This window comes from Oncorhynchus mykiss, chromosome 23 (genome assembly GCF_013265735.2).
Source record: "Oncorhynchus mykiss isolate Arlee chromosome 23, USDA_OmykA_1.1, whole genome shotgun sequence".
NCBI classification, from domain to species: Eukaryota; Metazoa; Chordata; class Actinopteri; order Salmoniformes; family Salmonidae; genus Oncorhynchus; species Oncorhynchus mykiss.
In genome coordinates, this window is record NC_048587.1 from 15,355,949 (window position 1) to 15,382,514 (window position 26,566).

Below are 26,566 nucleotides of genomic sequence, written 5' to 3' on the forward strand. Positions count from 1 at the left end.
GGAGGGAAAAGCAATACCTATCCGAACGCTGTTGCGCGAGCAAAACTCATGTGACCACTTGACGCGATGTTATCGTTCTGGCAAATTTTTCAAAATAAGCCTGAAACTATGTCTGAAGACTGTTGACACCTTGAGGAAGCGATTGGAAAAGGAATCTGGTTCATATCCCTTTAAATCCAGCAAAGGGAGGCTATGGAACATGGAGTTTTCAAAATAGAAGCCACTTCCTGTTTTGATTTTCCTCAGGGTTTCGCCTGCAATATCAGTTCTGTTATACTCACAGACAATATTTTGACAGTTTTGGAAACTTTAGAGTGTTTTCTATCAAATACTAATAATAATATGCATATATTAGCAACTGAGACTGAGGAGCTGGCCGTTTACAATGGGCACCTTTTCATCCAAGCTACTCAATACTGCCCATGCAGCCATAAAAAGTTAACTTTCAAATGATTGAGGTTTTCCACCATGTTTCTACATTTTCAGACAATACATGACAGTGATGTTTTTTTTTTTTTTTTTTTTACTATTATAGGCATTATTTTATAGGCCTCTTTTCATCTGAATATTGATTAATTGACCACATGGGTCATGAAATGTGGTTTAACCAATTTGTTATTAATATAGTGTGTTGTCAACAATTCAAATTATATTTTTCACCAGATTTAACCCATACTTTTTACTGACATACACTAACATTCAAAAGTTTGGGGTCACTTAGAAATGTCCTTGATTCCATGAAAACATACATGAAATGAGTTGCAAAATGAATAGGAAATATAGTCAAGACGTTGAGGTTATAAATAATGATTTTGAATTGAAATAATAATAGTGTCCTTAAAACTTTGCTTTCGTCAAAGAATTCGCCATTTGCAGCAATTACAGCCTTGCAGACCTTTGGCATTCTAGTTTCAATTTTGTTGAGGTAATCTGAAGAGATTTCACCCTATGCTTCCTGAAGCACCTCCCACGAGTTGGATTGGCTTGATGGGCACTTCTTACGTACCATACAGTCAAGCTGCTCCCACAACAGCTCAATAGGGTTGAGATCCGGTGACTGTGCTTGCCACTCCATTATAGATCGAATACCAGCTGACTGCTTCTTCCCTAAATAGTTATTGCATAGTTTGGAGCTGTGCTTTGGGTCATTGTCCTGTTGTAGGAGGAAATTGGCTCTAATTAAGCCAGGGTATGGCATGGCGTTGCAAAATGGAGTGACAGCCTTCCTTCTTCAAGGTCCCTTTTACCCTGTACAAATCTCCCACTTTACCACCACCAAAGCACCCCCACACCATCACATTGCTTCCACCATGCTTGACAAATGGTATCAAGCACTCCTCCAGCATCTTTTCAGTTCTTCTTTGTGATCCGAACACCTCAAACTTAGATTTGTCTGTCCATAACACTTTTTTCAATCATCCTCTGTCCAGTGTTCTTTTGCCCATCTTAAACTTTTCTTTATATTAGCTAGTCTGAGACATGGCTTTGGCTTTGCAACTCTGCCTAGAAGGCCAGCATCCTGGAGTCGCCTCTTCACTGTTGACATTGAGACTGGTGTTTTGTGGTTAGTATTGAATGAAGCTGCTAGATGAGGACTTGTGAGGTGTCTGTTTCTCAAACTAGACATTCTAATGTACTTGTCCTCTTGCTCAGTTGTGCACCGGGGCATCCCACTTCTATTCTCCACTTTCTGGAAGACCGAGTTTTGAAATCAGTGGAACGTCCGGTGGAAGCAGAGTATGATAGTAAAGACAATTCTGGCATTTGATTGCAAATGTGTGGAGGGAGACAAAAAGAGAACAGACAGAAGGCTGTTGTATAAAACACGTCTCCGGATTACATCTTCAAACTAAGGGCAACCATGGCCTCCGTGACAGAGAGGGAGATGAGTTCATCCATGTAAACAGGTAAGAGAGTCTAGATAGAAACTTATAATAAAAGTAACATTTTGCTAATTGTCAGAAAGTTGTTTTGTTGTAAGTTAAAGCATACTGATAGCTAGCTAGCTAAAGTTACATGTATAAACTGTGTAGTAATATTATTCATATCTCAGAGCCATTTGCATTGCTAGTTATAGTCTAATGTTAGCTAGCTAACTAACATTGAACCTAGTTGGATAGCGTTAGCTACCTGCAGGGTAGTAACGTCATGAGATAGGTATATGGTTTAATCTTTAGCTAGCTAGCTGTCTAAACAAAAGTCTCCACTAATGCAAGTAACCATTTCACTGTACCGTTTACACCTTCTGTATCCTGTGCACGTGAAAAATAAATGTCGATACAGTGTGTGTTTACCAGAGAGGGTAATGTGAATAACAACATGACCTGCACCAAAGTCAAATAAGGATATAATGTTAGGCCAACGATAGTGTCCAAGTTCTAAGATTCTCCGGTAGAATGCTCTGCTTTTATTTCGTCACACTCAGAACGGTAAGATATTTTCTGTAATTAGCTCGCCATTAACTTGTAAGTAATGATCTTGTGAGTTCATTTTAATGTAATAATGAATCAAAATGAGCTAGAGTTAAGACGATGTCAGCTATATGGTATGGTCATTATTTGAACTGGCTAATCAGCCAACTTAAAACTATAAACGAACCTAAACCTTGTTTAGAAAGTTGCCTTTAGTTGACTGGTTTGTTAGATTGACATAGTAAATTCATTTTTAAACTGATGGGTTTATTGGTGTTACAATACACCAGGTATGCTATTTTGTTTTTGTGTTCATGCTTTTTCATAACGACAACGACAAGTTTGACGTAGACAGTAGAATGTTCACGATGTCCCTGCGACAACTGTCTACAGACATGTAGATAGACGTAGTATTAAACAGTCTTTAGTTATGAAATCTTTGGTTGTTTAGTACACTACCATACACACTCTGTTTAGCACATGGCCTCACATGTGAATCCTTAAAGAGATGGGTGGGGATAACGCTTAAGAGGGTGTGAACCATGCGGAATGGGTGTAGACAAAGAAGAGCTCTCCAGTAGGTGTACCAAAACATTCAAGAGCCATTTTCTCAAAAGTGGGGTTACAAGTTTATCAACTTCCAAAGTAGAATTACTTTCCCATTGTTCCTCAACTGCAGTGTATGATATACAATTTTCTAGCCGAGTCTCTACTTTTATCCAATGTAAAAACACACCATTTCAAATGTTGCTACATAAGACCAAATCGTCAGTCACATATGGTTAAGCACATTTTTACATTAACTATTTATTGTAATATTCCTACTCTTCAAGGTCACTACTAACAGGAATGGTGCAATATTAATCCCTCACCAACTGAATTCCTGCCTTTTTATCCCATTGGTGATGATTGAGATTTCTTACTGCCCTCTGAGTGGGCAAAGTTAAAGTGCCATGACACATAACTGCAGCAACCGATCGGGTACAAATTATGCTAATTGATGCAGGAGGGCTGGAGGAGTTGACCAATCAAGGTCAAGTGAAAATGTTTTTCAAAATCCATTTGAAAACATGCTCTACCAGCTGGTTGAGAATAGGGTTAAATGACACATTGTTGAGAAACGTTCTGTTCTCCTCCCTTTTTCTCACTGTTGCAAATACACTCTCATATACTTCTCTCACACAGACGGGCGGGAGGCAGGTAGCCTAGCGCTTAGAGCATTGAACCAGTAACCAAAAGGTCGCTGGTTTTTAATACCCCAGCAGACAAGGCGGAAAAATATGTCAATGTGCCTTTGAGCAAGGCACTTAACCCTAATTTGCTCCAGGGGCGCCATACTATTATGGCTGACCCTGTAAAACAACACATTTCACTGCACCTATATGGTGTTTGTGATAATAAAACATATTTTATTTTTCTTGACACACACACGTCTAACAAATGAGGGGACGCTTAGCATTCAGTCTAATCATGGTAATACACAGGAAAATAGCCTAGTGGCATGCGGCCGATTCCATGGAAAAGTCAACCTGAGCATGTCCAAATAAAGTGAGTCATTTCCAAATAAAACCATGTTCATAATCATCCTGAAGGTCTATATGTACCGACCAACTCGATTTGGTTTTATGTAGCAACATTTGAAATGGTGTATTTTACATTGGATAAAAGTAGAGACTCCGAGCTAGAAAAGTGTATATTCATACACTACAGTTGAGGAACAATGGGAAAGTATCATTCAGCATCATTCACACCCTCTTATGCTTTAGCCCCACTCATCTCTTTAAGGATTTGCACGTGAGGCCATGTACTAAACAACCAAAGACTTCAAGTCTAAAGGCTGGTATATACTATGGGTGTTTTTGTAAATTTAAAAGTGTGCTCTGGGCATTCGAAAACTCAGTGCGCTGTCAGATTGTCTGTTTGTAAATTGAGTGTTTCACTCTTGAAGTGTTCACTGGACGCTCTGGCAGAGGAGTAGGGTTGATCCAAGCGTTCTGTCCTAACAGCAGCACTGTTGGCTAACGCTGGTTAGCTACTTTCAGAGACAAATGAGAGAACAGCTCACTGACCATTTTACTTTCCCTAGCAGAGATGGTTAGGCTTTTTCTATGTTATCCAGGGTGTTGGTGACTGCAACTATGATGCAGGCAAAAATGTAATTATGCTTTTTGCCAACGTTTACTGACACCGGCCATATTCAACAGGTGTTGAGCGTTCATAAATGTGTCAGTTATTCTGAGAACGAATTCAACAGTTGTCACAGTGACATCATGAACATTCTATCGAAATGGTTACTTGCATAGTGGAGTTTTGTTAAGTCATGTAGCTAGCTAGCTAAACAATGAACCATAATCCCAACTCATTACGTTACTACCCTGCATGAATCTGCAGGTAGTTAATCAACCAGGTTCAATGTTAGCTAGCTAGCATTAGACTATAACTAGCAATAGCAAATGGCTCTGAAATACGAATAATATTACTACACATATCATGCACGTAACATTAGCTAACTGCCTAACAGTACGCATTAACTCAAAATAAAAACAACATTATGACAAAATCAGAAATGTGTAATATCTGAAAATATTAGTTAGCTAGACTATCTCACTTGGATGGACACTTCTCCCCCTCTGATACGGATGCCATGGTTGCCCTTAGTTTGAAGATGTAATCCGGGTGTTTTATACAACAGCCTTCTGTGTGTTCTCTTTCGACTCCGTTTGCATATTTGCAATCATATTCTCCATCCCCTTAGCTATCATACTATAATTCCACTTATTTCAAAACTCGGACCTCCAGAATGTGGAGAGCAACACTTCTGCATTTCTAATACGTGATATTTTTCAAAAAAAAGTTGTGTTAGAAAGGATTACCTACACATACTGACCAGCTCAATTAGACAGAAGAGTGCTACATGGCAGACCAATCCAGTAATCTCTCGGCATGTCCAGCCCACTCATTATCTCAGCCAATCATGGCTAGCAGGAAGGTTGCTCTTTTTTTCTATGGCTAAACCAACTAGGCTCGAAATGTACATTTTGTATTCATATTTACAGATGGAATACAAGTTTGTTATTAAGGCACATGGAAGTTCACGTTCTAGAAGGCATATCTGGCAAAAAACGCAAATTGTAGTGACACGCGACATTCGCATAGTTTCCTGAAACGAGTCACATATGTTGGAGTGTAGACTTTATTTGAAAAGTTTAAATAGGAAATTGTATGACTTTTAACCATTACAGAGCAGGACGCCAAGTCTAAAAAAATACTTTTCAGTCAATCAAATTTCATGGCTTTTAGAAATGGCTCACAGAGCTTGTTTTTCCATTCACAACTGTCATGTTAGTTATGAAGTTGAGATGTTAATGAAGCAACACAGACAAAATTAAAGTGCTTTTGTTTGTGAGTTCTACATTTCTCTGGAGTATAGGTGGTGACCAGGACAGGCAATGTAACATACTGTACATACTTTTTTAAAGATTTGTTTTTGTAAAACATAGACCTTCCACTGGAGCATATTAAAACTCTCTCACGTAAAGCTAATTTTCATCCAAGTTTAATACGGTCTATAATTGTTTCTCTTTTCATTGTCAGTATTGTTTTCAGCATCATGATATCAGTTAAATCCGTAACGGTCGTCAATGTGAGAGATATTGATGTATCATATCTTAGCTTCAGAAGCTTGTGCATTGACCAAATTGTGTGTGCTTGCTCTGTGAATTATTTTTCAGACTAACTGAAGCAATTGTTGATATCTTGAAAATGTTTATGTTCCTATAGCTAAGATCATCTTAGAACACACAGTGGGGGTCCGAAATGATTGACACCCTTGAAAAGATGAGCAAAAACGACAGTATAAAATAAATAATTCTAATACTGAGCTATATTGTGTGCTTTAAAAAAAAACACACGCACACACACACAGACACAGACACAGACACAGACACACATACATACATACATACATTACATACACATGAGATTTTGCTTAACAAGTAATACTTTATGGTCATATGACACGAAAAGAGAGGTATTTGGACATGCACACCAGCGGTGGGTTAGGCCTTTAAAAGAGCAATGCATATGCAGAAAATACCTCATCCCTAATGTATAATATGGTGACAAATCTTTGATGTTATTGTGGTATTTTGCTTCCTCTGGTCCTGGGACCATTGTTACGGTTACCAGCATCTTGAACTTTACCAAGTACCAAGAAATTTGTGACTTGTTTCAGGAAGCTAGGCGTATGTCGCACGTCACTACTTTACAGGAAAGGCATTTGAATGTCATTATTTTCATTTGATCAAAATAAGGTTTGGGGCAGAAATTCCTTCTGAAACATGTGAACATTCATGTGCCTTGATAACAAACTTGTATGCCATCTGTAAATACACATTTCCTTTGAAATGGCTATCCATGTGTTGACCTAAGACTTAAACTACAAACTCAAGAGTTTTGATATGTTCATGTAACATCCATAATGCTTCTTATTTGCTTTTATGTTTCAAACATGTCACTATTTTGAAGTCTGCTCTTTCGGGTATAACCCCCCCCACACACACACACACACAGTTTAATTTATATTTTTTTTGTCCATTTTGAGAGACATTAAAGTTGGAATTGTACGTGCATATATGATGTCCATAATGCCGGAAATCGCCCATACACAGTATAAATCTATTAGACCTATAATCTGTTTTAACAGAGCCGCCTAACATCAAATCAACTACCTTTCTCCATGGGAAGGCAATATCCATGCAGTCTGCTGCTCTGGCTCTACTGTCCATCTTTCAAACAGATTCCCATTCACTCTGCCTCTCCACTCTAAAAGGCCATTCCCAGGGAACCTGGACTTCATTTCATTTGTGCTGTGGTGGAAATAAAGCCCAGGGCAGTCTACCATTTAAGGAAAGATCTCCCCATGTCGATAACTGGGCTCTGATGAACTGGTGTGTTGTGAGTTCATTCTGCAGCAGAGAGACTATATTAAGAATGCTGGAGAAAAGTCAAGCCCTGCAACTGGTGACTTCAGAGTACTGTACAGTAAGTAGTAGGCTGCGGTGCAATACCCCTGGAAAACATTAACAGGGGAGAAAGCATACCTTTACATTCTTAAATCTTAAAGACAACAAAAATGTCACCATGGCAACCATCTTAAATCAAAAACGTCATGTTATGCAACATCGGCCCACTGTAACCATCCATGAGGCCTTTGTTATCCTGTTAAAAACACACTATGCTTATCCTTGAACCTACTGTCAAATTTGATCTGAGGCTAGCATTTCCCCACACGTGCTCTAGCGGACCGTCACTAGGGGGTCCGTCGGTCTGTTGATGTTTCAGGGAGTACCAGAGCCTCTCCAGAGCCAGACAGAGTACACTGGCCACTGAGGGAGAGAAAGTGGCCTGGCAAGCTAGCATCAGCATCATGGCCACTATAGGGCCGTATGTTTGGTGTGTGTGTGTGTTTGGAGAGAGCCAGAGCGCCATCTGTGTCCCACAGGTGCCAGGGTGAGAGATGTGGTCCCGGACCCAGCCAGATCACAACATAGGGCTATATAAGGACATGAGCACTGGACCCTGTCATTAGTCACACAGGAAGAGAATGAGAGAAAGGAGAGAGAAAGAAAAGAGAGAAAAAAACATAGAAACACAGAAGTAGTGGGGGTCTCACAGTGAACAAGTGTCTAAAGCCACCTGACTGTCTGTTTATGGTGTTTGGATTAAACGCAGTGACCCCTGTGTGGGGACAGGTCAGGTGGACCAATTGTCACCCGTGTACAGTATAGTGTGTTCGCACGTGTGTGTGTGTGTGTTCGCACGTGTGTGTGTGTGTGTGTGTGTGTGTGTGTGTGTGTGTGTGTAGTTACATGTTTGACTGGTTTTAACAAAGTCACCCCTCTTTTCACTTCATCTCCCCTAATACCACCATCCATTGTGTGTACACCATGGTCATCCAGTCCATTACTAACTAGGGCTTATTCTCTATTTATAGGTCTTTCTATTGTTTAGTTCCCTCTAGGATCTGTGATAGTGGACCGCTCTGCCATTTGAAAGGGTTCCATCTGTGTATAACAACCATGTACACACAAATAGTCCACCGCAGTAGTTATACTGGGCTAATCAATGCGAGTCTGTCTATTAAAACTCTACAGCTTAAAAAAACCTTGCATGAGCCGTCCCACTTGGTACATCTGCAGTGTGTTCACAATGAGCCAGCTCTGGCGTAACACACTAATGAGACAATAAAACCTCAACTGTTGACAGTCCTCCAAACAAACCCTAGAGTAAATCAGGACTTGAAAGTACCCATTCTAGAGATCTAGAGGAAAGAGAAAACAAAGCCCAACTAATTTCAGGTGGCCGGGCAGGAACTCTTTCCTAGCTTGAGGCAACTAGGATGATGAACCATCTCTGATGGCTGTGATGGTCCTGAGGAACAGACAATGAATGACCTTGGCATGTTTGCCCTAAGGAGAGCCAGCCCACCCCCCTCCCTCCCTCCCCCAGGCCCTCTGCAATGTGAAAGAAAGAGAACAGGGCTAAAGTAGGAACATTTTGGGCTTCTCCTAGGTGATCTAAATGTGAGCCCTGCACCTCGGTACCCTCCCACAGCTTATCAAAAGTTAATTGGCAATTAATTAGAGACGGGCTACACTGGCAGACAGAGGGAAAGGAAGATCTATTTTTATTTATCTTTTTTTACACCCCCTCTCTTTCTCCTACCTTCTCCCTTTCTTTCTTTGCCCATCTCTTCCGTTCTCTCGGCCGCTGGCCTGCCTCCAAGACAGCACGGGGAATTAAATATTCCACTCTGGTTTTAGTGAAAATCTACTTCGGTTGTCGTCAAAGTGGTAAATTCTTAAAGCGACTATAAAAGTACTAGATGCTCAGTGTTGTCAAGCGTGAAAGTATCCTCACAGAGAGAGAGAGGCAGTGGTCAAGAGCACTGACAGGCAACCTTGAACTGAGCTCAGCAGCACAATGGTGACGCAAAAGACGAGTACATAATTCAGCAGAATATAAGCAAGTTTGTAGGAACTTATAGGGTTCAGTTCACAAAGAACATCAGAGGCTACAGTAAGCGAAAGCATACTTTAAAAAAAAAATTGAGACAAAGATAACTTTCTTGGGTTTTCGCTGATCTTTTCCACGGAGTAGCTATCTAAAGCTTCATTATTAAACAAGTCAAAAGAGGTCATCTATACGAGCTCGTCACCGCATGTAACTTAAACTGTATATAATAAATAATAAACTTGACCATGACATTTTGAGCCCAACAAGTAAACCAGAGGTCATGACCCCCTGTTCCAGGTATAACAGAGCCTCCTCATGCTGCTTCCCTCTGAGGCCCTTCTCTCTGTTTCCATGGCATGGCGTGCCTGGCTCGGACATAAAGCATGTAATTTGAGATTTGTGGAGATGAGAAATTACGGCATGGTTCTGCCCATCAAAGACCGACCCGCTGATCAGCTGGGAACACATGGTCACCACATGAGCCTCATAGGTCACTCAATCATCCTTTCTCCCAGGTTTATTTTCCTATTTTCCTCTCCCTCACTCCATTTCTCGCCTCTGTTATCACTTTTGTCAAATCTGGGCATGTTGACGATCCCTCTACTTCTTCCCCCGTACTTTGCGCCTTCTTTCTTGATAATCGTCTAACTCTCTTATTCGCATCACTCTTGCTCTCTGTGTTCTTTCCTCTTTTCTTCACGTCACCGGGTGAGAACGTGAGGGTCGGAGGAGTTGTTTACGTCCATGTGTCAGGAAGAGGTGAGAGACATGCAATAAAACCATGACTGGAGTTATTTTTGCACTTTCCGCTATAAAAGAGTACAGGCTCGACAAGGCCATAATCTTTGAGTCTCAAATCCTTTCACGACTGCCCAATCCCCATTCCTTGCCCTCCCCTATCCCGAGACCCGTAGCCAGCACATTCACCCCTTTGCATCAACCACTGTAGAATACAACCACAGCAATGGGATAGGAGTACAGTACAGGAATCCAAGCAATAGGCCACAGCTGCTTGGATGCACAATTTTGGAAGACAAGTTGTCCATACTAAAGAGAGGATGGTCTTAACTTTGTTGGTATAATTTCTATTTTTAAACAATAATTATTGAGCTCAAAGCACACTGCTTTACAATCAAGATATCTGATGTGACTTGTTTCAGGAAACTAGGCTTATGTCGTGGGTCACTACTGCACAGGAAAGCCATTTGAACATAAACTTTTTTTTTCTTCTCAAAATGCATTTTATTGGCAGAAATGCCTTCTGGCACGTGAACTTTCATATGCCTTAATAACACAGTTGTATGCCATCTGTAAATACAAATACAATTGTTAAATTACGAGCCTAGTTGGAAAAAGTCAGCAATCTTCCCTCTTTGTCAAGATTGGCTGAGATAATGAGTGGGCTGGAAATGTTGAGAGATGAACTTGGATTGGTCTGCCATGTAGCACACATCGGTCTATAATATAATATGTGTAGGTAATCCTGTCTAATGAGGCTTTAAATAAATAAAAATATTGCGTAGCAGAACTGCATAGATGTTGCTCTCCACTTTCTGGAGGACTGAGTTTTGAAATCCACTTTCTGGAGGACCGAGTTTTGAAATCAGCGGAAATAGAGTATGATAGCTAAGGAGATTGAGAAAACACCCGTCTCCGGATTACATCTTCAAACTAAGGGCAACCATGGCACCCGTGACAGCGAGAAGCATCCATCCATAGTCTAGCTAGCTACATTTTAAGATATTACACATTTAGAATTTTGACAGAAAGCTAGCCATATGTCTTTAAAAAAAGACTCCACTATGCAAGTATCCGTTTCAATAGAATGTCACTTCGACAACTGTTGATAGACGTGGCTGGTAAATTTGCTCTGGCTGTCTACTCCAATTTCAGAGCACTCTCATCTGTGTGTGCCACAGCAAAGAAGATCTGACGAGTTACGAACACTCAACAGCCGTTGTATATAGCCTGGCTCAGGAAATGTTGGCAAACAATGTTAATTGTTGCCAGCAGCACAGTTAGTGTACCAACGCTCTGGATAACATAAAAACAGCCGAACCAACTCTGCTAGGGTGAGTAAAATGGTCAGTGAGCAGTTCTCTCATTTGTGTCTCAGGAAGTAGCTAACAAGCTAGCCAACCTTAGCCAGTTAGCTTGGGTGCTTGACTGCTGTTGGGACAGAACGCTCAGATGAACCCTTAAAGAGATTGTTGGGGCTAAAGTTTAAGAGGGTGGGAACGATGCTGAATGGGTTTTGACAAAGAGCTCTCCAGTCGGTACCAAAACATTCAAAGGCCATTTTCTCAAAAGTGAGGTTACAAGTTTATCAACTTTCAAAGCAGAATTATTTTCCCATTGTTCCTCAAATGCAGTGTATGACATACAATTTTGTAAGTCTGTGTCTCTTTATCCAATGGGAAAAAAACATTAAAAATTTTGCTACATAAGATCGCATCAAGGGGGTTGGTCAGTGTGCGAAATTGCGCATCGGCCATTGCAAGTGCACTAGGCCTCATAGCAACATTACATGTACTATTAGATTAATAAATGCCTACTAGCAGTAGGTTATATTTAAAGTTTGAGATTTAGCTAATGTGTTTTGAGTTTCCACTTCCTCAGGTGGTGAATTAGCACGAATTGATACAGGCCTAAATAGAATTTTAGCACAAATAAAGATGAAGGGAAATTTATGTCTATTGAAAAAAATATATATATCTGGAGCCCTATATCACACCTGACTAACATTGAGCGAAGTGGAGTCTTTTGTTTAGACTGGTAGCTAAAAAATTTATTATAATACTAACCCATAACTACAGTACAAACAGATTGTCATAGTTAGTACAGCATTTCATGCATGGTGGCTATGAATCTGCAGGAAGCTAAAGCTAACCAACTAGGGTCAATGTTAGCTAGCTAGCAAACATTAGGCTATAACTAGCAATCCAAACGGCTTTCTGAGATACAAATAATATTACTACACAGATCATAATGGTAGCTAGCGAGCTAACAGTACACTTTAACTTGTAATGAAAACGAAATTAGTAACGTATAATATCTGAACATTTAGCTAGACTCTCACCCGTATACATGGATGACCGCTTCACGGCAGCGTGTCTTTTACGTTTGGTTCGTAGCAAGCTACAGCTTGTATAGCCATTATGTGAAGTCACTCCGGTTCACACTGACCATGTGCAGAAAGTTAACTTCTTCCAACGGATCTTTGTCGATAGCGCCTGCTAAATTCTGGGCAGCAATGTTATTGAGAGCAGCAGCAACACTTTTGCAGTTCTCCATGGTTAACGTTATATCTTTCCAAAAAGCCACGGGAGTAAGGATCATCAACACATATTGAGCAGCTCACGTTATAGACAGAAGCATACTACAAGGCAGACCAATCCGAACTCATCTCTCGGCATGTCCAGCACATCCATTATCTCAGCCAATCATAGCTTGTGGGAAGGTTCCTGCCTTCTTCCATGGCTAAACCAACTAGGCTCATAATTTAACAATTGATTTCATATTTACAGATGGCATACAAGTTCATTATTAAGGCACATGAAAGGTCACATGTACGAGAAGTCATTTCTGCGAGAAAAAAAAAGCATTTTGAATTTTTTTTAAATTAGATAACGTTCAAATACCTCTCCTGTGAAATAGTGACATGCGACATACGCCTAGCTTCTTGAAACGGGTCACATACAGTTGAAGTCGGAGGTTTACATACACTTAGGTTGGAGTCATTAAAACTCCTTTTTCAACCACTCCACAAATATCTTGCTAACAAACTATAGTTTTGGCAAGTCGGTTAGGACATCTACTTTGTGCATGACACAAATTTTTTCCAACAATTATTTACAGACAGATTATTTCACTTATAATTCACTGTATCACAATTCCAGTGGGTCAGAAGTTTACATACACTAAGTTGACTGTGCCTTGAAACAGCTTGGAAAATTCCAGAAAATGATGTCATGGCTTTAGAAGCTTCAGATAGGCTAATTGACATAATTTGAGTCAATTGGAGGTGTACCTGTGGATGTATTTCAAGGCCTACCTTCAAACTCAGTGCCTCTTTGCTTGACATTATGGGAAAATCAAAAGAAATCAGTCAAGACCTCAGAAAAAAAATTGTAGACCTCCACAAGTCTGGTTCATCCTTGGGAGCAATTTCCAAACACCTGAAGGTACCACGTTCGTCTGTACAAACAACAGTAAGTAAGTAAGTAAGTATAAACATCATGGGACCACGCAGCCGTCATACCGCTCAGGAAGGAGACGCGTTCTGTCTCCTAGAGATGAACGTACTTTGGTGCGAAAAGTTCAAATCAATCCGAGAACAGCAGCAAAAGGAACTTGTGAAGACGCTGGAGGAGACAGGTACAAAAGTATCTAAATCCACAGTAAAATGAGTCCTGTCGACATAACCTGAAAGGCCGCTCAGCAAGGAAGAAGCCACTGCTCCAAAACCGCCATAAAAAATGACTACGGTTTACAACTGCACATGGGGACAATGATCGTACTTTTTGGAGAAATGTCCTCTGGTCTGATGAAACAAAAATATAACTGTTTGGCCATAATGACCATCGTTATGTTTGGAGGAAAAAGGGGGAGGCTTGCAGGTAGAAGAACACCATCCCAAACATGAAGCACAGGGGTGGCAGCATCATGTTGTGGGGGTGCTTTGCTGCAAGAGGGACTGGTGCACTTCACAAAATAGATGGCACCATGAGGGGGACATTTAGGTGGATATATTGAAGCAACATCTCAAGACGTCAGGAAGTTAAAGCTTGGTCGCAAATGGGTCTTCCAATTAGACAATGACCCCAAGCATACTTTCAAAGTTGTGGCAAAATGGCTTAAGGACAACAAAGTCAAGGTATTGGAGTGGCCATCACAAAGCCCTGACCTCAATCCTATACAACATTTGTGGGCAGAACTGAAAAAGTGTCTGCGAGCAAGGAGGCCAACAAACCTGACTCAGTTACACCAGCTCTGTCAGGTGGAATGGGCAAAAATCCACCCAACTTATTGTGGGAAGCTTGTGGAAGGCTACCTGAAACGTTTGACCGAAGTTTAAAATTGTTTAAGGCAATGCTAACAAATATTAATTGAGTGTATGTAAACGTCTGACCCACTGGGAATGTGATTAAATACATCACTCCACTATTATTCTGACATTACACATTCTTAAAATAAAGTGGTGATCCTAACTGACCAAAGACAGGGCATTTTTACTAGGATTAAATGTCAGGAATTGTGAAAACTGAGTTTAAATGTATTTAGCTAAGGTGTATGTAAACTTCAGAGTTCAACTGTATGTAAAAACAAAACAAAAAATGTCAGTGTTCAATCAGCTTTCTTCGTGGAGTGCCTTTGTTACAACTATTAAACAGAAAGCATATTTGTTGGAACACGGTAACTGCTTTTTAATAACGACAAAATAAAATACCCCTACCACCAAGACGGATGGTCAGCAAGACTTGCGTCAAATTATGAAACCTAAACATAATTTTAAGCGATAATAGGTACGTAGTATAGGTACCGGCTTGTTCTATCCAAATGGGGCGGTCCCTTCCTCTCTCCGGTCTCTTCGTTGAATTTGGTGGCGTGGGCACCTGCTTAGTACGCATCGTTCTGGCTTTTTTTTGTTGCCTAGATCACAGAGGTGTAGGTTCAGACAGAGGCTCAGAAACAGAAGAATAATCAGAAACGTCATGATTAATTTCTTCCCACCATCTGAAACATTTTCATTCAGATTTTGTAGCAACGCTAACGCAGCATGTGCATCCATTCGTCTTCTTGCCATTGTAAATTAGACAGACGCTCTCACTGTGAGAGTAGACTTATAAGACTGCTTGGATTCGGTGGACTGGAATAGGAATACATCAAAACAACAGAATGGCCCGCCCTGTTCATCATTCACAATTGGTGATTACATAATTATGCATTGTTCGCTTTCCCTCGTTCATCAACTCACCCATTCCCCCTCATCATACTTTACGTCATCCGTTATATTTGTGAAATTAGTTTTAGAATAGTTTATGTTCAGTTGAGGCAATTAGCGGGATGATTATAAACTGGGCAGGGTACCTCCAGCTGTCAGGAGAAGGAGAGGATCAGGCCCTACTGTCGGGAGGAGGGGAAAACCATTCCAAAAAATGCCATGCCCTCCTAAAATTGGTTAGACTTACAGTTCTGACGGATGGGGGCATAACTTTAAAAATGTCAGATAATGAAAATGTTAGGAGCAGTCCAAATCAGTGCTTTAGCGGTTCTAATGTAACCGTAAAGGCCGAGTGACTAGGGGTTTCCTTCACAATGTTGCATAATCATTTGCTATCGTTATAGAGCAGCTCATTATAGAATTAATTAGAACAGACCCACTCGGAGACCATTCGGAATTAACCTCAATGAGCCCGCCTCCTCTGGGTCTCCCCACCCAACTGACAGGGTGGGGGACTAGGGGTCTGGAGGTAGACAGTATGGAAGAGGGTAGAGCATGGGTCTAGCTCAAATGGTCTCGTCGTCTCAACCCCTTCATCTGCGCTTATTGAAAAAAGACAGACAAGTGATGGTGTAAACTCATCATTAGGCTGGCTTTCATCTGGTCAGTTCTTTAAATATCAGCACATTGTAGAAGAGAATAGATTTTTGTTAATTGAGAAAGAGCCCTTGGCCCCTGTACTGTATCCCGGGAGGTGGAGGACTAGTGTACATCCTTTCAGTAGAGAGACTCCCACTGTAGACCTCAGAGAGAATCAATAGTGCAATTAGCTAGGCTGAGTAGGTGAGTGTCATGCGAACAGGAAATTACAGCAAAGAGAACAACAACAGCTGTGTGGTGACTGGTGAAGGCGGATACAGGCTCAGTCTCACAACATCGTCTCTACAGCAGCACACATGACTGTTCTGCCGCAGTAAGACTTCCCCTGTTTATTTTTGCCAAAAATGAATACAATAGCCATCACAGCACAAAAAAAACACACTAGACCAGAGAATGACACTGCTAGCCACTTGTGATTCAACACAGATGCTAGGTCTCCCACAATCAATATGCTGCAGCTACTGTATCTAAGAAATCACCTCTGCCTACCACAGTAAGGTGGAAACGAAGACGTCAAAACAAAGATTTAAAAGACATACAAGGCATCAATGAGCATTTTTTCCTCACAGTAAATAAGTGGCTGAAATGTCAGTAGTTTCACTCTCTATGCCCACGTTAAACAAACAAGCAACAGGAAACCCTGTCATACAGCATCTATCAGACATGCATTTAGTCTTACAGTAAATAAATGCTTCAATCAGAAGCTTTACACATGGAGACCCATGAGTTTAAAAATATGACAGAGGCCTGTGAAAGTCCAAATGAATGGTGTGTGTCATTTAGCTTATGAGAGCTCGAGGAGCAGGCATGTGCATACCACTCAGCTCTGGGCACAAGAGACATCTAAAGAATAACCACAACTCTTCCAAAAGACCTGGGTTCAAACAACTTAAAATCCTTTAAATACATTGAGTGTTTGCTTTAGCCTAACTGGAGTGCCCGGTGGGCGGGGTTTGCAATTTTGGGACTTGTCAATTGGTCCCATTGCAACAGGCATGCTTAAATCGAGCACAGCTAAAGTATTTGAAGTGATTTCAAATAGTATTTGAACCCAGGTCTGTCTCCTAGGAGGATCTAAGACGACCATAGATAGCACATAAGACAAGAGACTGTGAGAAAGTACTGAGGATGTGAGGTCAGTCGAGGTCTCCGCAGTGTCTGGAAGCTCACAAGCCCATTCATTATCCTATACACACAATGTATGGGAGGATTGTGTAATTAAAGGGTGTCACTGCGACAGACTGTACAGCTGACAGGAGAGCTGCTTGGTTTTTAGATCTGCTCTTACAGGGACTCGTGAAAAACAGAACAATCTCAGTTTTTTTCCACAAACATTTTTCTTAATATTAACAAATTTGAAATATATATTTTGTTAGACCAAAGTATCAGCTATCACACCATTTCACAGGCCTCTGTCATAAAATGAAACTAACTGGATTTGTCAACTCCATGTAGTTTTAGAACATAAAAAAATGTATAAAGAAAACATTATCCCTCAAGTCAAGAGAAAATACTTCAAACAAGTGATTAAAAAAAAGTGTTTTCTTAATACTGACAAAACATCTATATTCAAAGGGTTAGCCATCAGTGACGGAGTTGACAAGCCACTGACAGAGTCGACAACAGATACTCAGAACAGACATATTTTGGCATCTAATTAATTTATTTTTTTAATTACAAGACAAACATATGGAAAAGTATTAATTTGAAAATAAGCAATAAAAACAACCATTCTAATAGAACTTTCAGCACTGACGGAGTTGACGTTCCACAAAAATTTGACACAGTTTACATTTTACTGAGTTTTCTTCTTAATTCAAGTGTTGTACAAAGTAGCAATTTTGTTTAGTTCATGAACTTAAAACCTAATTAAATAGAATATGCCTTTTGGTTCAAATATGTTACATCTTAATCTAGCAGATGGAGTTGACATTTTATGGTTGTGACCATGGTGATTTAAATAGTGTTTGTTTAAATCTATAAAAAGTAGAGAACTTTACTGACTAAGCTCAAATCAAATAGCTCAGACACCCATACATACCCCACAAAACCCACCAGAGGTCTCTTCGCGGTCCAAGTCCCCCCAAAAATTAACGGCAACGCACACTTTTATACAGTACCATGATCGCATGGAACTCCCATCTTCAATTACTCGAGCAAACAGCAAAATTACCTTTAAAGAAAATGGATTAAACATTCCATGGCACAACAGGGAATGTAATTCAAAAAGCTCAGATATGCGAGTGCTTATCTTCTTTGCGGATGCATGGTAACAGTTGAATAAGATGAGAAATTAGAAGAAACCCGCACACTGCTCAAGAGCAACAGGGACTGAAATGACACTCAAACATGCACACAATCTACACGAACGTTCTTTAGTTGTGTTGTTTGTATATCGTATTTTAAATTTGAGTGACTGTTCTCGTCTATCAAGCTTTTGTTACTTGTCGTGTTCTATGTTTTTGTGTGAACCCCAGGGAGCCGAATAAAACAATACATCAATAAAACCATTCAGAAGGCGGCATGCTTAGGTGACTCATTCTTTAGCAAGCTGTGTCTAATGTAACAAAATCCGATTACACTTGTCTTTACTAAATTTACCCATTATTCTTAAGTCTTCCCGGCCCATTTGTTTTTAGAATGCCCTCGTCTTTTCCTATTAACTATGCTTGAGAGATAGGGTTCAGGGCTCAACAACAAATAGGCCTACATTCTTAAAAGAGGGTCCATCTTGAAATAGTTCTCCTGCGAACATTGCCCAACCGAACCAGGCCATGATCATTATCAGTTAAATGTCCTGGTAAAAAAAAAGTAAGCATCTTAAAACAAAGGTGTGGTTTAAGCTTGGGCGGTATACCGTATACCAGGGTATTTGGAAAAAGCCACAGGATGTTGAAACTATTTCTTTGAAGTTTAAATAAATGGGAATATTTGTAGTTAATGTTTAAGTAAATACCTGCAGTGAAATTGTGCAATATGTTAGGAGACAAAGAACATTGCATTCTTCATTTCACCTGTCACATTATTATGTAGCTTATGGTAGCAGACAAGAAGTACATGGCTGAGCTCTAATCACCACTTCAATAAGTCAGGATTCCTATTTGACTCAGCCATGCTTCCTTGCCCGTCCAACATTTCCTCATCACCCACCCCTTCTAATATGACTATCCCCGAAGCTTCTCCCTCTTTTTCCCCTGCCCCACAACAAAGTTTCTCCCTGCAGGCAGTCACTGAGTCCGAGGTGCTAAAAGGAGCTCCGGAAACTTGACCCCAAAAAAACATCTGGGTCAGATGGTTTAGACCCCTTCTTCTTTAACTTCTCTAGGGTAGGGGGCAGCATTCTGAATTTTGGAAGAAAAGTCTGCTACTCAGGCCCAGAAGCTAGGATATGCATATAAATGGTAGAGTTGGATAGAAAACACTTCAAAGTTTCCAAAACGGTTAAAATAATGTATAACAGAACTGATTTGGCAGGCAAAAACCGGAGAAAAATCCATCTTTAAAAAAATATATATATTTTTCTATTGAATGCCTTTACAGTATCTATTGACTTAAGACTCAAATTGCACTTCCTATGCCTTCCACTAGATGTCAACAGTCATTAGAAATAGTTTCAGGGTTCTATTCTGAAAAATAAGGGAGTAAGAGCACTCTGAATGAGTGGACCCTACAGTGTCCCAGAGCTTTTTCATGCGCGAGACCGAGAGCGCGCCTTTCTTGTTTACCTTTTATATTGACAACATTATTGTCCGGTTGAAAAATTATTGATTATTTTGGCTAAAAACGACCTTAGGATTAATTTGACATGTTTCTAAGATTTTTCGTCTGCCTGTTGTGACTGCGTTTGAGCCTGTGGATTACTGAAGAAAACGCACAAACGAAAGGGAGGTTTTTGGATATAGAGACACTTTATCGACCAAAACGAACATTTATTGAGTAAATTAAGGTCTTCTGAGTGCAACCATATGAAGATCATCACAAGTAAGTGACTGACTTGTGTAACTCCTCTACTTGTCTGGTTACTGTTTGTAATGATTTGTCTGCTGGGCGCTGTTCTCAGATAATCGCATGGTATGCTTTCACCGTAAAGCTGAAAGCATACCATTTTGAAATCTGACACCGTGGTTGGATTAACAAGAAGTTTCTTTAAACCCGTGTATAACACTTGTATGCTTCATTAATTTTTATAATGAGTATTTCTGTTTTTGAATTTGGCGCTCTGCAATTTCACTGGATGTTGGCCAGGTGGGACGCTACCGTCCCACGTCCCCTAGTGAGGTTAAGGTTGCTGCCCCTATCATCGCCAAACCTATCGCCGACCTTTTTAACCTGTCTCTCCATTCTGGGGAGGTTCCCATTGCTTGGAAGGCAGCCACGGTTCGTCCTTTATTTAAAGGGAGAGATCAAGCTGATCCTAACTGTTGTAGGCCTATTTCTATTTTGCCATGTTTATCAAGTCTTGTAAAAAACTTGATAATAATCAACTTGGCTTTCTTGATGTCTATAGTATTCTCTCTGGTATGCAATCTGGTAATGATGTCACCATTGCCGTTGAATCTAGGAAATGTTGTGCTGCTATTTTTATTGACTAGGCCAAAGCTTTTGATACGGTAGACCATTCCATTCTTGTGGGCCGGCTAAGGAGTATTGGTGTCTCTGAGGGGTCTTTGGGCTGGTTTGCTAACTACCCCTCTCAAAGAGTGCAGTGTAAAAAATTCACAATCTGCCGTCTCAGCCACTGCCTGTCACCAAGGGAGTACCCCAAGGCTCAATCCTAGGCCCAACGCTCTTCTCAATTTACATCAACAACATAGCTCAGGCAGAAGGAAGCTCTCTCATCCGTTTGTATGCAGATACAGTCTTATACTCAGCTAGCCCCTCCCCGGATTTTGTGTTAAATGCTCCACAACAAAGCTTTCTTAGTGTGACAGGGGGGCAACTTCTTGGTGACAGGGGGCAGTAATTGAGTAGCTTGGATGAATAAGGTGCCCAGAGTAAACTTCCTGCTACTCTGTCCCAGATGCTAATACATGCATATTATTAGTAGTATTGGATAGGAAACACTGTTTCTAAAACTGTTTGAATGATGTCTGTGAGTATAAACAGAACTCATATGGCAGGCAAAAACCTGAGAAAAATACTAACAGGAAGTGGGAAATCTGAGGTTTGTAGATTTTCACCTCTTTGCCATTCCAATATAGTGTAAATTGGGTCATATTGCACTTCCCAAGGCTTCCACTAGATGTCAACAGTCTTTAGAACTTTGTTTCAGGCTTCTACTATGAAGGGGGAGAGAATGAGAGCTGATTGAGCCAGGTGTCTGGCAGAGTGCCACAGGATCTGAGGCGCGTCACGAGAGAGTTAGCTCTCGTTCCATTGCTTTTCTACAGACATAGGAATTCTCCGGTTGGAACATTATTGAACATTTATGATAAAAACATCCTAAATATTGATTATATACTTAGTTTGACAAGTTTCTACGGGCTGTAATATAACTTTTTGAACGCTTTGTCCGACGTTCAGCGGGACCTGACCGCGCGTTTGTATTTGTTAACATAAATGATGAACTTTATCGAACAAATCAAACATTTATTGTGGAACTGGGATACCTGGGAGTGCATTCTGATGAAGATCATCAAAGGTAAGTGAATATTTATAATGCAATTTCTGACTGTTGTTGACTACACAATATGGCGGATATCTTTTTGGCTCCTTTGTTGTCTGAACGCTGTACTCAGATTGCATGGTTTGCTTTTTCGGTAAAGTTTTTTTTAAATCTGACTGCATTAAGGAGAAGAATATCTCTAATTCCATGTATAACACTTGTATTTTCATCAACATTTATGATGAGTATTTCTGTGAATTGATGTGGCTCTCTGCACAATCACCGCATGTTTTAGAACTACTGAACATAACGAGCCAATGTAAAATGAGATTTGATATAAATATGCACTTTATAGAATAAAACATACATGTATTGTGTAACATGAAGTCCTATGAGTGTCCTCTGATGAAGATCATCAAATGTTAGTAATTAATTATATCTCTATTTGTGCTTTTTGTGACTCCTCTCTTTGGCTGGAAAAATGGCTGGGTTTTTCTGTGAGTTGGTGGTGACCTAACATAATCGTTTGTGGTGCATTCGCTGTAAAGCATTTCTGAAATCAGACACTGTGGCTGGATTAACGAGAATGTTATCTTTAAAATGGTGTAAAATACTTGAATTCTTGAGGAATTTTAATTATGAGATTTTTGTTGTTTTGAATTTGGCGCCCTGCACTTTCACTGGCTGTTGGCGAGGTGGGAATCTGACACCGTGGTTTTAATGTTCATTTGTCTACCATAAGCCACCTCCAACGTCGTTTTAGAGAATTTGGCAGTACGTCCAACCGGCCTCACAACTGCAGACCATGTGTAAGTAACCACGCAAGCCAAGCTTTACAGCCGGCTTTATTTTTCCTGAGATGGCCATGAACAATGACCAGCAAGCATAATTCTAAAAAGATCTGGAAATCACCTTTCTAGTAATTTTTTTTATAAATTGCTGAGGTTTTAATAAACTATAAAATAAAAATGATCATATTTAGTGAGTACAAATTTGCCCCCATTTCATATAACTGTTTGTAAGCTTTTAAATGATATCAATCTCAAACCATTTACCTTTTTCAGTGATGAAGACAGGGATGTCTCATGGTATGGTGGGATATGAAAAATGGGTCGTCTGAGCGCCTTTATCTCTTCAACGTTTTCTACAATGTGCAAATATGTATGTTTAGTTCAAATCAAAAAGGGGTGCTGGCAAAAAGTGCTTGAATTCAAATGGAATTACCTGTAGGAGTCTTATTACCTAAGCCACAACCAGGTCATTGTATTTTTAAAATGCATTTGGAGAGTACAGGGCCTTCACTCCCTAATCATTTTACCTCTAGTAACCCCAGGTCAGCGCAGAAACCATCTGACCTCCAATGTCCTCAAAATACAAGGCCCATCAAAAAACTTCTCTCAAGAAGGCACTTCACAGTCTCCAAAATCCATGAGGTGCAGTAAGTGACAAATCCAGATTCCACCAAAAGTAGTCCTTTATGTTCAAAGTGGAAATTGTTTCAAACATGGCTATACTTAGCAGCCCATGCATAATTCATAGATGGGAGATACACTACATGACCAAAAGTATGCGGACACCTGTTTGTCATACATCTTATTCCAAAATCATGGGCATTAATATGGAGTTGGTCCCCCCCCTTTGCTGCGATAACAGCCTCCACTCTTCTGGTTAGGCTTTCCACTAGATGTTGAAACATTAATGCGGGGACTTGCTTACATTCAGCTACAAGAGCATTAGTGAGGTCAGGCACTGATGTTGGGCGATTAGGCCCGGCTCACAGTCAGCACTCCAATTCATCCCAAAGGTGTTTGATGGGGTTGAGGTCAGGGCTCTGTGCAGGCCAGTCAAGTTCTTCCACACTGATCTCAACAATAATTTCTGTTTGGACCTTGCTTTGTGCACGGGGGCATTGTCATGCTGAAACAGGAAACAGGAACGAGTGCATTGCAAACATTTTGTACAGTTTCTGACAAACTATACAAGTAACTCAAAAATGCTACTCAGTTTGCTGTACACACAAAACTAATAGTCATTGTATACTGTAGCGCTAAGATTTCCCTTCACTGGAACTAAGGGGCCTGGCCTTTGTGTGTGGCTGTAAGGCCATGTTAACACATTTCATGAAGCTCCCTTGTGCCAACGTTGCTTCCAGAAGCAGTTTGGAACTCGGTATTGTGTGTTGCAACCGGGGACTCGGGCGGTCCCCGTTCTGTGAGCTTGTGTGGCCTACCACTTCACCGCTGAGCCGTTGTTGCTCCTAGAAATGTCAATTTCACAATAACAGCCCTTACAGTTGACGGGGCAGCTCTAGCAGGGAAGAAATTTGATGAACTGACTTATTGGAAATGGTGGCATCATATGACGGCGCTATGTTGAAAGTCACTGAGCTCTTTAGTAAGGCCATTCTCCTGCCAATGTTTATCTATGAGATTGCATGGCTGTGTGCTCGATTTTATACATCCATCACCAACGGGTGTGGCTGGAATAGCATTAAAGCGAGAGGGCACCCCTTCAAATTAGTGGATTCAGCTATCTGTCACTAGCCCTGTTTTCCACTACTTTTTCTGTCTGTCCCATTCCGCACTCTCCTCCCTTTTTCCTGCCTTAAGTTGACTGTCCGTTCTTATCTGGTGTTGCTCTCCTGCACACTGTATCCTGTTTGCACTGGAGCAGGACAAACATCGTCTCTGTGGCGCGGAAGACATTTCACAGGGTATCAGGTTTTCTGCATTGGCCTGATATCTCTATAATTGGGCCCTTCCTGCTGGCCGGGGGGGGATATGAGAGAGAGTGTGAAAGAGTGAGTGAAGAGGGACAGAAATGGAGACAAGGACATTAATTTTCCACAAGTCTTTCCATCATCACACACTGCCTTACCCTCACGAAAATCAACATTGTTTCCATATCATTATATAAGGTAATAGCTACGTCTACCCCCCGAGGAGCCTAAGACCCAAAACAAGACCGGCACAGAAAAGAATAAGCCCATCTACATGCATGTCCAAAATATGTCAAAATCTGGTCCAAATCCCCCACAAATCTCTCTCATACCCTCCTGGGCACATCCTGCCATAAAGGGCCTTCCAAAATAAACACCAGAAATCAGTGGGTTTAGTAGACCTCATCCAGAGCTAGGCTATGTAACCACACACACACACACACACACACATAATAGTGAAGACATAACTATGAAGTAACACATATGGAATCATGTAGTAACCAAAAAAGGTTAAAACAAATCCAAATATATTTTATATTAGAGTTTCTTCAAAGTAGTCACCCTCTGCCTTGATTACAGCTTTGAACACTCTTGGCATTCTCTCAACCAGCTTCACCTGAAATGCTTTTCCAACAGTTTTGAAGGAGTTCCCACATTTGCTGAGCACTTGATGGCTGCTTTTCCTTCACTCTGCGGTCCAACTCATCCAAAACCATACTAATTGGGTTGAGGTCAGGTGATTGTGGAGGCCAGGTCATCTGATGCAGCACTCCATCACTCTCCTTCTTGGTCAAATAGCCCTTACACAGCCTGGAGGTGTGTTGGGTCATTGTCCTGTTGAAAAACAAAAAGGCCCACTAAGCCCAAACCAGATGGGATGGCGTATCGCTGTGGTAGCCATGCTGGTTAAGTGTGCCTTGAATTATAAATAAATCAGACCGTGTCACCAGCAAAGCACACCCACCCCATCACACCTCCATGCTGCACGGTGGGAACTACACATTGGGAGATCATCCATTCACCTACTCTGCAACCTACAAAGACACAGCGGTTGGAACCAAAAATGTCCACCGGTCTAATGTCCATTGCTTGTGTTTCTTGGCCCAAGCAAGTCTCTTCTTCTCATTGGTGTCCTTTATTAGTGGTTTAGTTTATCTTTGCTTATTTGAGCTGTTCTTGCCATAATATGCACTGGTTTTTTTTTTACCCAATAGGGCTATCTTCTGTATACCAACCCTACTGATTGGCTCAAACGTATTGAGGAAATAAATTCCACAAATAAACTTTTAACAAGGCACACCTGTTAATTGAAATGCATTCCAGGTGACTACATCCTGAAGCAGGTTGAGAGAATGCCAAGAGTGTGCAGAGCTGTCATCAAAGCAAAGGGTGGCTACTTTGAAGAATCTCAAATATATATTTGTTTAACACTTTTTTGGTTACTAAATGATTCCATGTGTGTTATTTCATAGTTGAGATGCCTTCACTATTATTCTACAATGTAGAAACTTCCCTGGTGTGCCAAGCTTGTAGCATCATATCCAAGACTTGAGGCCTAATCGCTGCCAAAGGTGCATCAACAAAGTACTGAGTACAGGGTCTGAATACTTAGGTACGTAAATGTGCTCAGTTTATATTTTATACATTAGCAAAAACAAAAAAATATCTAAAAACCTGTTTTTGCTTTGTTATTATGGGTTATTGTGTATAGATTAAGGAGGGAAAAACCATTTTAGAATAAGGCTGTAAGGTAACAAATTGTGCATAAAGTCAAGGCGTCTGAATACTTTCCGATGTCACTGTATATCTTTTTTATTTATTTTACGTTTATTTAACTAGGCAAGTCAGTTAAGAACAATGACGGCCTAGGAACAGTGGGTTAACTGCCTGTTCAGGGGCAGAACTACAAATTTGTACCTTGTCAGCTTGGGGATTTGAACTTGCAGCCTTTCGGTTACTAGTCCAACGCTCTAACCACTAGGCTACCCTGCCGCCCCTTATACGAGTCATGCCCTCAAGACACCACCACAGTAGAGGGCTCGGGACCTGGGCCAAGACACCGGACAGACAGCTTGGGTCTATCCCCCACTGTGATGGGAGTGGTTATGGTGTGGATGTCTGCATGCTGGATCATGGATGGGTCTAGCAGCTGTGGTTCTCAGTATAGCCCAGGCTACTGAGGCTAGGGGAAAGGAACTTGTGAGCTGCGT

At 40.8% G+C, this 26,566-nt stretch overlaps 1 protein-coding gene across 3 annotated transcripts in view; it reads right to left on the reverse strand.

Annotated features, from left to right (window-relative positions):
- Positions 1–26,566, reverse strand: part of LOC110502317 (inositol polyphosphate-5-phosphatase A) — a 192,336-nt gene that overhangs the window by 118,317 nt on the left and 47,453 nt on the right. The window lies entirely within an intron of this gene.